The sequence below is a fragment of the Garra rufa genome, chromosome 16 (genome assembly GCF_049309525.1).
Source record: "Garra rufa chromosome 16, GarRuf1.0, whole genome shotgun sequence".
Taxonomy (NCBI): domain Eukaryota; kingdom Metazoa; phylum Chordata; class Actinopteri; order Cypriniformes; family Cyprinidae; genus Garra; species Garra rufa.
In genome coordinates, this window is record NC_133376.1 from 1723886 (window position 1) to 1735629 (window position 11744).

The following is an 11744-nucleotide window of genomic DNA, read 5'->3' on the forward strand; positions in this document are numbered from 1 at the left end:
TACTGCAGCTTTATTTTCACTGTTGTTAATGTGTAGGTTATACATTTTTATTATTGTAAGATGTAATGAGAACATCTGATGTGAATCTATACTCTACAGTCATTTACAGTACATTTGTCAGTCTCTACTGTGGTAAGTCCATTGATTACAGTTTCACATGACTTACTTTAATGTACAGGGCCTGTATTTGATATGACAGATAGCTGTCATCTGTCTGTCTCCATCTCATCTGATTCATTTGTTTACAGCCTCTTTGGCCTTGAAACCTTGAACCTGGAGAGCCATTTCTTTCATTATGTTATCAGTATCAAACTTTTGGTTTGCATCTCTTAATACATTTGTCTATCATTTAATTAAACTCATCAATGATTCATTTATTATGTTTTTAGATTTTCAACTGGTCTGATACAAGTATATTTTTGCTGTTGAGGCAGATTTCAGTCTGGCAAAAACCAGTCACCGGCTTAAGCACGATTTTAAAAACAAGGCTCATTTCGTCAAAACACTACAATTCATACATCCACACACACTAATAGCACCTCAGACCTTTAGCCAAAGGAAACACTTCTTTACAGTAAATAATAATAATAATAATAATAATAATTTAGACATCATATGGCACATACATGATGTCTGGATTTGATATTGTTGGAGTTCATGTTCATGTTCATGCATATGTTGATCAAACACAACACACAAGACCAGTACTGTACATGGATGATAACATTTATTTCTCTCCACATTGCAAAATCTGTCAATACATCCATGCATTCCTAAAATTTGAAAAAAAAAAAATAGAACATATTTATATTCATAATAAATACAATATAGTACATAAAACGTTTGAAGAGACAAAAAAAAAAAAAAATTCAAAGCATCATCTCTTGGTCTAGCTGGATCTGGTCATTGCACTTGGTCCTCATCAGAGACTATGTCTTCTCTCAAGACAGGAAGGGAATCTTGTTGAATGGCGAGTCAATCCTTGCACACATCCTGCATCAGTCAGATGAATGCTCATGAAACCAGAGCGATGTTGTGTAGTTGGTCTAGAGATGTGAGTATGTGAGGAGTGTTGTAAGTTGTCATTCTGGTGGAGGACCCCATTCTGCACTTAAAGAGTCTGAACACATGTTTGATCAAATGGTTCATAGGTTTGGTAGTTTGGAAAGCAGTGGAAAGTGATCAACTTACATATATTTACACTAAAAAGAAATTCAAGGGGGTAAAAAAAATCTCAAAACATTGAGTTTTTTTATTCTAAGTGAACAAATGATATATAAATGTTTTCACACATGATTGGATGTAGGTCATCAGTGAATGTGGAATTTAAATTTCATTTATTTATGTAAAGAACTGTGTTTAGCATTTTGCAAGGTTTTCAGTTTGTGAGTGTAAAGCAGATCATGAGCTTACAGTTTTACAGACTTGATCTGAAGATTCAGTGTCTGAATGAATGATTGATTTCACTGTATGTGCCTCAACTACAACTAATAGTGAGCAAAACAGAAGAGAAAAGAAAAGAAGAGACTCTCACTCTCATTGATTTATCATGCAGCTCAACACATTATGGGTAGAAACTCTAATCAATCTATTCTGATTCATCAACACAGTTTGACGGATGATCCAGAACCAACCCAAAACCCAGGATAGAGCGTCTGAGTGAATGTGGTGTGGACTGTGTGGATGAGGCTCATTGTGTCAGAGACGCTGTAGAAGGACAGAGTTCCTGCTCTGTGATCCACAAACACTCCTATTCTACCAATGATGGGCTTCACAGGGAGATCAGTCTTTATCTTATTGTGTATGAATGAGTAACTGGAGGAAGAGCAGATCAAACTCCAGGACTGATCATTACGTCCAAACAAACACTCATAACCTCTCTTCCTGCTGATGCTCTTATATGACACTGATATCTCCACATTATCTCCACTCCACTCCAGCTCCCAGTAACAGCGTCCACACACACTCTCTCTACACAACACCTGAGACCACACATCAAATCTGTCTGGATGATCAGGATACGACTGAACTGTGCCAGTGTTAGTAATCACTCTGTTGTTCTCAGACAGACGGAGGCGTTTATTCACTGTGTTCAGATCCAGAGTGAGCTGATGGGAATCTGATGGAGATAAAACACATCAGAATCAGGAATTATGAATCTGTTTGATCTTTTCATGTATCTGAACTCTTCATGTTCAGTGTATCATCAGTGTCTCAGTACAGATGAGCAGATATCCTGTGCAAATCATCATTTACATCATCAATTAGAAAACTCTTCTTTCACCTTCTACAGGAAGAACATGAACACACTCAGTCAGTTTTTCTGCTTGTTTTCTTACTGACTTACATTGTAGGAAGTCCTTCCTGGTCCTGGGATCAATGTTGGTGAATGTGACTGTGGAAATCAACAGACATGAACAGTGTGATTCTCATGATCCTGCATCCATTCCTAACACATTTCTAATATGATGTTCTCCATGATATGAGATGATGATGGACTCGTTTCTGAGAGCAGATCAATCTCCAGGACTTTACCTCTGTCTGAGATCTTCTTGAGCTCCTCTTTGCAGAAATCCTCCAGTTTGTCTCTCAGCTGATGGACAGATTCTCTCAGATCATCAAAAGAGAAGAGAGAACTGAAGAGATCGTCATTTCTGTCTGTAGATTCAGGAGGTGCTGAGAGAGACTGGGAACTCTACAGAAAACAGAATATTATGATATTATAGATTATAAAGCATCTATCTTTATTATTTTTCACATAAAATTGTTTTCTAAACTAGATTTAAAAAAGATTCAAAAAATAATTGTATCATAAAATTGCAGTTATTTTAATTATAAGTATTATATTTTATAGCCTACACAGAAAAACAAATAAAAGCAGACAGAAGTAGGTGGCTACTAAAGTTGACCCCTTAAGCTCTGCAGCTATTTGGGGGATTTCCGCCTGCATTTGGCCTTCCTGAATTCAAATGGTTCCCCTATACACATACAATGGAGGAAATAAAAAAAATGGTTTCATTGTATAGAAAACCGTTTAAACTACGTAATATCAGTGTAATTCTTTATAAATAACATTATATAGGTTTCAAATATTACAATAAAAAAAAACTAAAAAACATGTGCTTTTTGATTTTTTTTTCCAGAAGTTTTTGTTTGAAAGTCTGTTATTCAGGTTCTGTGTGTCTCAGCTACTTGCTATTATACTCTTGAGGTAATATTCTGACATCGCGATTCAAATGAAGATTATTCGATCTCTGTTTGTCACACAATAAAATGATTTACATTATGTAAAAATATAAGAAATACAAGAAATTTGGGTAACACTTTTCTATGAAGCCCGTATTTATAATACATTATAAGGGTATTCTTAAGGCATTATAATGAATGCATAATGCATTATAAAAAACCTTATAATATGTTATATCATCTCATGAGTATTCATAAGAACAGTTTTAATGTATTATAGTTTGTACTTATTTGTGGTTATAGCTTTTAAGAGAATAGTCGCGTTTCCACTGTCACTTCCGGGGGCCTGATCGTGCCTCGTCGGTGCTTCCTCAGGGCCAATGGCCTGGATTTTTCGGCCCTACGAAAACCTTGGGCCAAAGCGGGCCGGCTGGGGCTTGAGGCGCGGTCAAAGTGAAAGGCGGAGTGTGTCTGCGGTAAGATGTGCATTTCAGCTAGCAGGAATCATTATTATGCTGAATATGTATGAGCGGCAGCAGCGTGAGAAAGCCTGTGGCCCCGTGGTGCAGCTCCCGAAATTTGTTAATAAAACATCAATAAAAGAATATGGGTGATGTTCTTTCTCAGTAAACATTTGACTTAATATTTAATATTTTTGAGTTCAGGGATGTGCCGTCTCGATCAGGAGCAAATAAATAATTGTAAAGATGCCACACAATAGAGGACTTTTTGGGACAAAAAATAGTTTGTGACAAGCCCCGAATCGTGCCACAAACCACAATCATTCAGTGGTGCAAATCAGGGTAAAAAATGGTTGTGTGTGGCCAGCCTAATATAATAATTGCTAATTCTGATGAACCTTACTCAGAATATGTACTATCCAGTTCACTGATTTCACCATGATTCAAATAAATTAGACGGGAAAATGTAGGTTAAAATCTGAAATAAACGGGCACTAGTGGTGTTTGACAGCTAAATATATCTTCTGGAAGAAAGAGCTCAGAGAAATGATTCCTAAGAGATTTCCTGAGCTCAAAGCCATTTGTAAGTGATGTTTCTTTGAAAAGAAGATGATCAGATGAGAGTCTGACTGATGATGATATAACAAGACACTTATGAAATGTTTCTGTGTGAGTCTGGTGTCACAGCAGGATCTGGCTCAAGTCCACTATGATCCTGTTCTTCTAGATGTCTGTTACCTGCAGGAACTGGATGTGATCCTGTGTGTGTGAAAGCTGCTCCAGCTCAGTGTCTCTCCTCCTCAGATCATTGATCTCCTGCTCCAGTCGCTCCAGTCGTCCTTCAGCTCGACTCACTGCTCGCTTTTCCTGATCTCTGATCAGCCGTATCAGCTCAGAGCGGCTTCTCTCAATGGAGCGGATGAGCTCAGTAAAGATCCTCTCACTGTCCTCCACTGCTGTCTGTGCAGAGCGCTGTTAGGACACACAGTGATTCAGGCTTCAGTGGGACTGAAAGAGACAAGAGAGTCTGAACTGAGACTGAGACAAACTTCTCTTCTTCTCCAGACTCACCTTATGAGACTCCACAGTCTCTCTCAGCTGCTGAACATCTTTCTCTCTCTGCTGGATTCTCTGCTGGAACGTCTTCTGCGTCTCCTTCAGCTGCTTCTGCAGGACAAACGGATGATAGTGAATGTCTCAGAAAACTACTGGCACTAAATCATCATGAGAACAGATGAATCCAGTAAAAGTGGAGCTGATAACCAATGGCTGTAGGTTCAAACTCCAGAAGAGATGATCGGTTACAATCATTATACATGAATTATCATAAAGATTAAGGAGTGCTTCACACTGAAAGCGTAAGTATTATGAAAGTGAAACTGACACAGACATAGATCTTCACACTGACAGTGTTTCTGTGTTCTGTGTAAATAAGCTGCAGCTCTACGTAGAAAATAAACAGATTATTAGATCACTTCACTGAGTATTAACTTGATTGCTAGTTTAATTACCTGTTTCTCTGTCCTCTGTTCTGCAGCTGATACAATGTCGTGGTTTTTATGTTCAATAATCGTACACAGCATACATATACATTTCTGGTCAGTGCGACAGAAAACCTCAAGGATCTTCTCATGTTTCTGGCAGATCATCTCCTGCAGTCGTCCAGTGGCTTCAGTCACATTGTGTGGTTTACGTGAATGAAACTCCTCATGACGCTCAAAATGAGTTTGACAGTAAGACTCCAGACACACCAGACAGGACTTGACTGCTTTGTATTTTCTTCCAGTACAGACGTCACACTCCACATCTCCAGCTCCAGCGTCACAGTCAGCAGTAAGTTTGGTCTTCTTCAGTTTCTCCACCAGTTCAGCCAACATGGTGTTTCTAGCTAAAGCAGGTCTTGGACTGAAGGTCTGTCTGCACTGAGGACAGCTGTAGACTCTCATCTGATCCTCCTGATCCCAGCAGCCTGTAATACAGCTCTTACAGTAACTGTGTCCACAGTGGATGGTCACTGGATCCTTCAGGAGATCCAGACACACTGAACACATGAACTCATCCTGAGAAAATCTGGCTTCTGCCATTTTACTGCATGAAAACAGAGACACAAACACACAACACTTCAGTTTCTCTTTCCCTGAACTCATGTGTTTCCTGTTTCCTGGTTCTGTGTTCTAGTCACGTGTGTAAAACAGGTGTGTCTGAGTCTATAAAGCAGGTTCCTCATTCCTGTTCCTGTAGAGTCTCACACACACTGGTTTCTATGCTGTATGGCGTCGTTCCCATAAATCTAAATTTCCATTTTCAAAAAATGTAATTCTGTTTGATTTGTAAGCTTGTTTTCTCATGGGGACCAAATAAATGTCCTTATAAGGTCAACATTTACTGGTATTACTATGCTTGTGGGGACATTTGGTCCTCTTAACATAGGGAATACCAGGGGCCTCATTTATAAAGACTTGCGTAGAAACCATCCTTGATTTTATCTAAGAACTTTTCTGATTTGATCGAGAGCGATTCAGAGAAACGAACGTACCACGAAATCCATGCGTACGCCAGTCATTCGGTTATAAATCACAAATGATCGTGGAATTGTGTGCAGCTGAATGTTCCGCCGTCGAAACGCCCCTGCTTAATTAATTAACATATAAAATGAGCTCATTCCTAAAGCAAAAACTCTGCGACAATGGCAAGAAAAAAGGGAGCGCAAGAAATCAAATTATAGTGAGGCTGAACTATCTGCAATACCAGGCATTACCACAAGGAAACGGTCGTACGCCAAGCTGGAATCTGACGTGGAGATAAGTACTTTTCCACGTCAAAGACGGTTTTTATAAATCTGTTCTTTGATGTGGATTTGATCGTACGAACACTCTAAGATCAAATCAGTGCGTAAGAAAGTTTTATAAATGAGGCCCCTGGACACACACTCACTGTAACAGTTATGTTCTGTTTTGGACCTAAATGTTACACAATAACGGACCTATTTTTAAATTGGACAGTTTTGCAAAGGAGCAACTCCTGGCCTTACATCAGCGAGGATGGCCACTGGAGGATTTTATTGAGGACTTTTTGGAACTGTGCCATCAGGTTTGTTGTCACAAGCACTAAAAGGTACCTGAATATATATATATATATATATATATATATATATATATATATATATATATATATATATATATATATATTGGTGTGGCATTGCTCTACCTGCGGAGAAGACGTCGGAGATCGGTATGGGTGCATGAGATTCTCCAAGCCAGACAGCAGCTTGGGGAATATCACCGGCTGGTGCAGGAGCTGCGGCTGGATGACGGCAGGTTCCAGCGATACTTCAGGCTGGATAGGGAGCAGTTTGACAACCTGCTGTCAAAAGTGGGGCCGCGAATTGCGAGGAAGGACACCAACTATCGGGCGCGCTATTGAGCCAGCTGAGCGCCTCGCAATTTGTTTACGGTGAGTTCATTTATTATATTCATTTATATATATATGTATATGTATATATATATATGTATATGTATATATATATGTATATGTATATGTATATATATATATATATATATATATATATATATATATGTATATATGTATATATATAAAATATATATAACTGGTAATATTATACTATTATATATTATATCATTACATTATTTTTAATCATTCATTAATGTAAAATCAGGATTTTACTGTTGGAGTTGGTTGAAGAAGTTTGTTGAGATGAACAAAGTAAGTTAAGTAAAAAGTACTGTATTCCCCTCTGAAAATGCAGTTGAGTAGAAGTAGAATAGAGAGGTGTCATTAAAAAAAAAGTTAAAAGTACCTCAAATTTGTGTGCAAGTAGGCTAAAGTAAATATTTTGTTTGTTCCATTTTGCCTAAGTAATTATTAGTTGTTGTTTTTGCAGATTCTTGGCCACTGGAGACTCCTACCGCACCATAGCTTTCAGCTACCGTGTGGGAGTGAGCACCGTGGCAGGGATTGTTGAAGAGGTCGCCAGGGCAATATGGGATGCCTTGGTGCAGGAGGTCATGCCAGTCCCCACCACTGAGGACTGGCGAAGCATCGCCACTGACTTCTTTCATCGGTGGAACTTCCCCAACTGCCTTGGGTCCATCGATGGAAAACATGTTGTGATCAGGGGCCCTGACAACTCGGGGTCCCTGTTCTTCAACTACAAGGGGACTTACTCTGTTGTGCTCCTGGCAGTGGTAGATGCCCAGTACTGCTTCAGGGTAGTGGATGTGGGCAGCTACGGGAGGACAAGTGATGGCGGTGTGCTGGCTAACTCCACCTTCGGCCAGGCACTCAGAAATGGGACCCTTGGCCTGCCACAGGATGCTCTACTGCCAGGTGCAGAGCATTTGGGACCACAGCCACATGCATTTGTGGCTGATGAGGCCTTTCCACTCCGCCGAGACCTCATGCGACCTTTCCCAGGACAGAAGCTCTCCAGCAGGCAAAAAATTTTCAATTACAGGCTGTCACGGGCAAGGCTGATTGTTGAGAATACCTTTGGTATTCTCACAGCTCAGTGGCGTATGTACAGAGGAGTCATTGAGATCAGCCCTGCCAATGTGGATGCCTGTGTGAAGGCTACCTGTGTCCTGCACAACTTCCTGAGGAGGTCGACAAACAGCACCAGGACGCCCATACCATCGGCTGGAGACGGAGAAGCTGCTGTTCTACAGGAGGTCACCCGATTGGGCAGCAACAACGCCACACGGGAGGCCATCCGTGTCCGGGAGAATTTTATGAGCTATTTCTCCACAGAGGGAGCTGTCCCCTGGCAACCTGTGGCATAAGACATGGCTTTAAACGGCTCTTTTAAGAGCCACCAAATAAAAAAAAAAAGCATGATTTCCATCGAGTGTGACAACACCCACTCTCCTCTGGTGAAAAAAGTACAGTCCGTAATGTGCTTAAAGTGCTCTATTTTCACACATAAAAATGTATTTAAAACATGTTTAACTACTCAAGTTTAACTAAAGTTGGTAACTAAATAATTTTATTTTTAATAAAAAAGATAGTATGTTAAAAGCACATTTAAGTTCATATTCATGGTGTCTCAAAATAGCACAATACAGTACACAGTACACTTAGATGTTCTTAGGAATATCTTAAGAAGTTCTAAAGAAGATTTTTTTGTATATTAAGTATAAAATTAATGTGTGAAAATAGAGAACTTTAAGTACATTATGGAAGTGTATGGGTTTTTTTTTCCCACCTTGGTTCCCTACATGTTTTCAATATGATATGGTAGTTAGAATATGATCAATCTGTAATATAAAACACATACAACCAGAAATGTTGACAATATTTTATTGCCGGTACATGAACTAAAAAATAAAAAAATATTCTTCCAAAAAACTTTTTGGAAAACTTGGAAAAATTTTCACAACTTGAATGAACACTGTTGGAACACTTTTTTACAGAACAGTTTTGAACACTGTTGGAACAAATACTTAGCTCATACTCATAAAAGGCTTCTTGTGTGTGAGGGAGAAAGTACAAGGTGCAGCTGACAAGACTGCGAGGGAAATAAGCTTACTAACACCCCTCACAGACTTGTCAGCTGCCCCCCGTTACTCTCTCCCCAGTGTTCAGTGAGTCCAGCCTCCAGACATTTTGCTTCATATACTAGCTTGTGAATTTGGAACTTTAAATCCTGCCTGGTCCTCAATGACAGTGTCCTAAAGTCTTCCAGGAGGCTTTTAAAAAATAAACTGTCACTGTCCTCCTGAGGAGTGCTAACTCTCCTACTCACAGCCTCCAAAGCTGTTAGCATCCTCTCATCAAAATCTGAGTTGTGTGCTCTCTTTCTCCTGTGTGAGTGCCCCGTCTGTCTCTGAACGCTGGACTGGCTCGGGCTGGATGGTCCTGCCTGAACCTGAACGCTGGACTGGGTCGGGCTGGATGGTCCTGCCTGAACCTGAAGGCTATACTGACTTGGGCTCTCACTCAGCTGGCTCGCCTCACACTGCTGACTGTGTGTGTGTGTGTGCTGTCTGTGCTGCCTGACTGTGCCCGACCATGGCATCCTCACTTTCCTCTGGGGCCAGGGCTTCCCCAGACCCCTCTACCATATTGCTGGCAGTCATTCTATCTTCTAGGAAGGGGTTGAGGAAGCCCATGACCCCACTATAGCGCCATGGCCGAACACTACTCGCCCCTGCTCCACTCCTCTTCCTCTCTGCCTCCTTCTTCCTCTCTTTTCTGTATGTGTCCCTAAGAGACTTCCACCTTTTTCTGCACTCATCCGCTAGTGAAAAGACAATAGAAAACACATAAGAGATGAAGAAATGTTTATAGAGTGTTGGGCATAGCTAATATGGATCTGAATAAATAAATAAATAAACAAACATATTTAAACTTATTCAAACATATTCACCCACATTTCAGTATAGCTTGTTTGCATGCTATGTCTAAAATTCCATAGCTGCATGTGTCACCGTCTGTATATATTTAAGCGTAATGACATTTATCATTATTTTTTTCGCCAGCTAAGCAATCAATACTGTGACGATACCACAGGGGAGACAGGTATAGATAGACACTTCGGTTTATCCTTGTAGAAAAAAATAAAATAAAATAGGCAGAAATAACTGCTTGTGAGACATACACCTCTCGTCTCTATCCGATGTCAGCATTTTCACCGCAGCAACACTGTTTTGCGTGTTCTGGCGCTAAAGTTAGCATGCAATTCCTTTTTTATAACCTTTTACACTTTATATTTGAAATGCATTTTAACATTTAGTATGCAACTAATTAAATTTTATTTTCTACACGTGGTTAAAATGTGTTTACTTTAGTGGTAACTACAAAACCTACAGTTGAAAATACTTGGTTTCATAAGGGGCTGCCAGTGACAGGCTGTTGCACACATAAAATACAACATTTTTATTCTGCCAGTGTATAATTTATATTAACATTACTACAAAACATGATCAATGAACTTTAAGTGTTAATTTAAAGAAATGTAATTGCACTTGTGAAATGCAAATTATGTAAGCTTCAATTTCAGTTTGTTTATTGAGAAATAGCTCAAACATGTTTTTATTTTCTGTCCTCTGATAAGCATTGTACAGGGCTGTCGTTCCCAAAAGCATCAATGATTTCTTATGATACTTTTAGGAAACAGCCCTGTTTGAATGCACTGTCTAAAGGGAGTGAATGCTCTCTGTGATTGATTGGTTCTGTCTTGCATCATTTGCGTGCGTTCAGATGAGTAGGAAAAGTGTTCTATCGTGAACAGTTATTCTCTAACATTATGCATCCAATTCAATGCACATTGTACTCCGGGCTTTTTGTTAAATAAACAAAATCACTGGTAAATAAAACACACCTTAGTATCGATATTTTCAATTAGAGTATCGATACCTTCGATACTCGCATCAGTATCGATATATCGATACTTTAGGATCGATATGCACATCCCTAGCCCAAAACTCGCCGCGCCGCTCTCGCCGCTTCTCGCCGCCGGCTCACATTGAAAATGAATGACTTCCGGCCACTTTGACGCTCTCGCCGCCTGCGGTGTGAACGCACAGTGAGACCGTGTCACGCATAATTAGTGCTTGCTCACAAAAAAAGTTGGTCTCGCTATATCCTCGAGCCCCAGGCAGCCAAACGAACATTACTTGACAGATCAGCACGCTACTGTTGCCACACCCACCCCTCACTTGAACTGCTGACTAGGTTGTTGTCAACTTTTTCGTTGTTGTCATGACAGCGCTCTCACGTGCATACAAGACACACTGGGAAGGAACTTTTAGATGGCGCTTTCCAATTCGAAAAATGGAAAAAAAGAAGCTGAATCTGAGGCACCGCCATCATCAATTAAAAAGAGAAGGTGTGGGTACAAGAAAGACTGGGAAAATGAATATTAATTGAATGAATTCCTGCTCCTGCCTTTACTAACATGCAAGTTCACATCCTTCCTCCCCCTTCTCGTTCCGTGAACCTCTGGAGTTGTGAGTTAAGACTTTTTTTTCAACTGTTCCTGTGGTATTGAGCAATTACAATTCCTGTTAAACCCATAATTATATATTGTAATTTATTTAAAGTGAATGAATTTTAATGACAAATAAATAAAATTAAATA

The 11744-nt window shown here is 39.8% G+C and overlaps 1 pseudogene; it reads right to left on the minus strand.

The window, feature by feature from the left end:
* Positions 1-888: 888 nt before the first annotated feature.
* On the minus strand, positions 889-5772 carry LOC141288737 (tripartite motif-containing protein 16-like; annotated as a pseudogene).
* Between the last annotated feature and the right edge of the window lie 5972 nt (positions 5773-11744).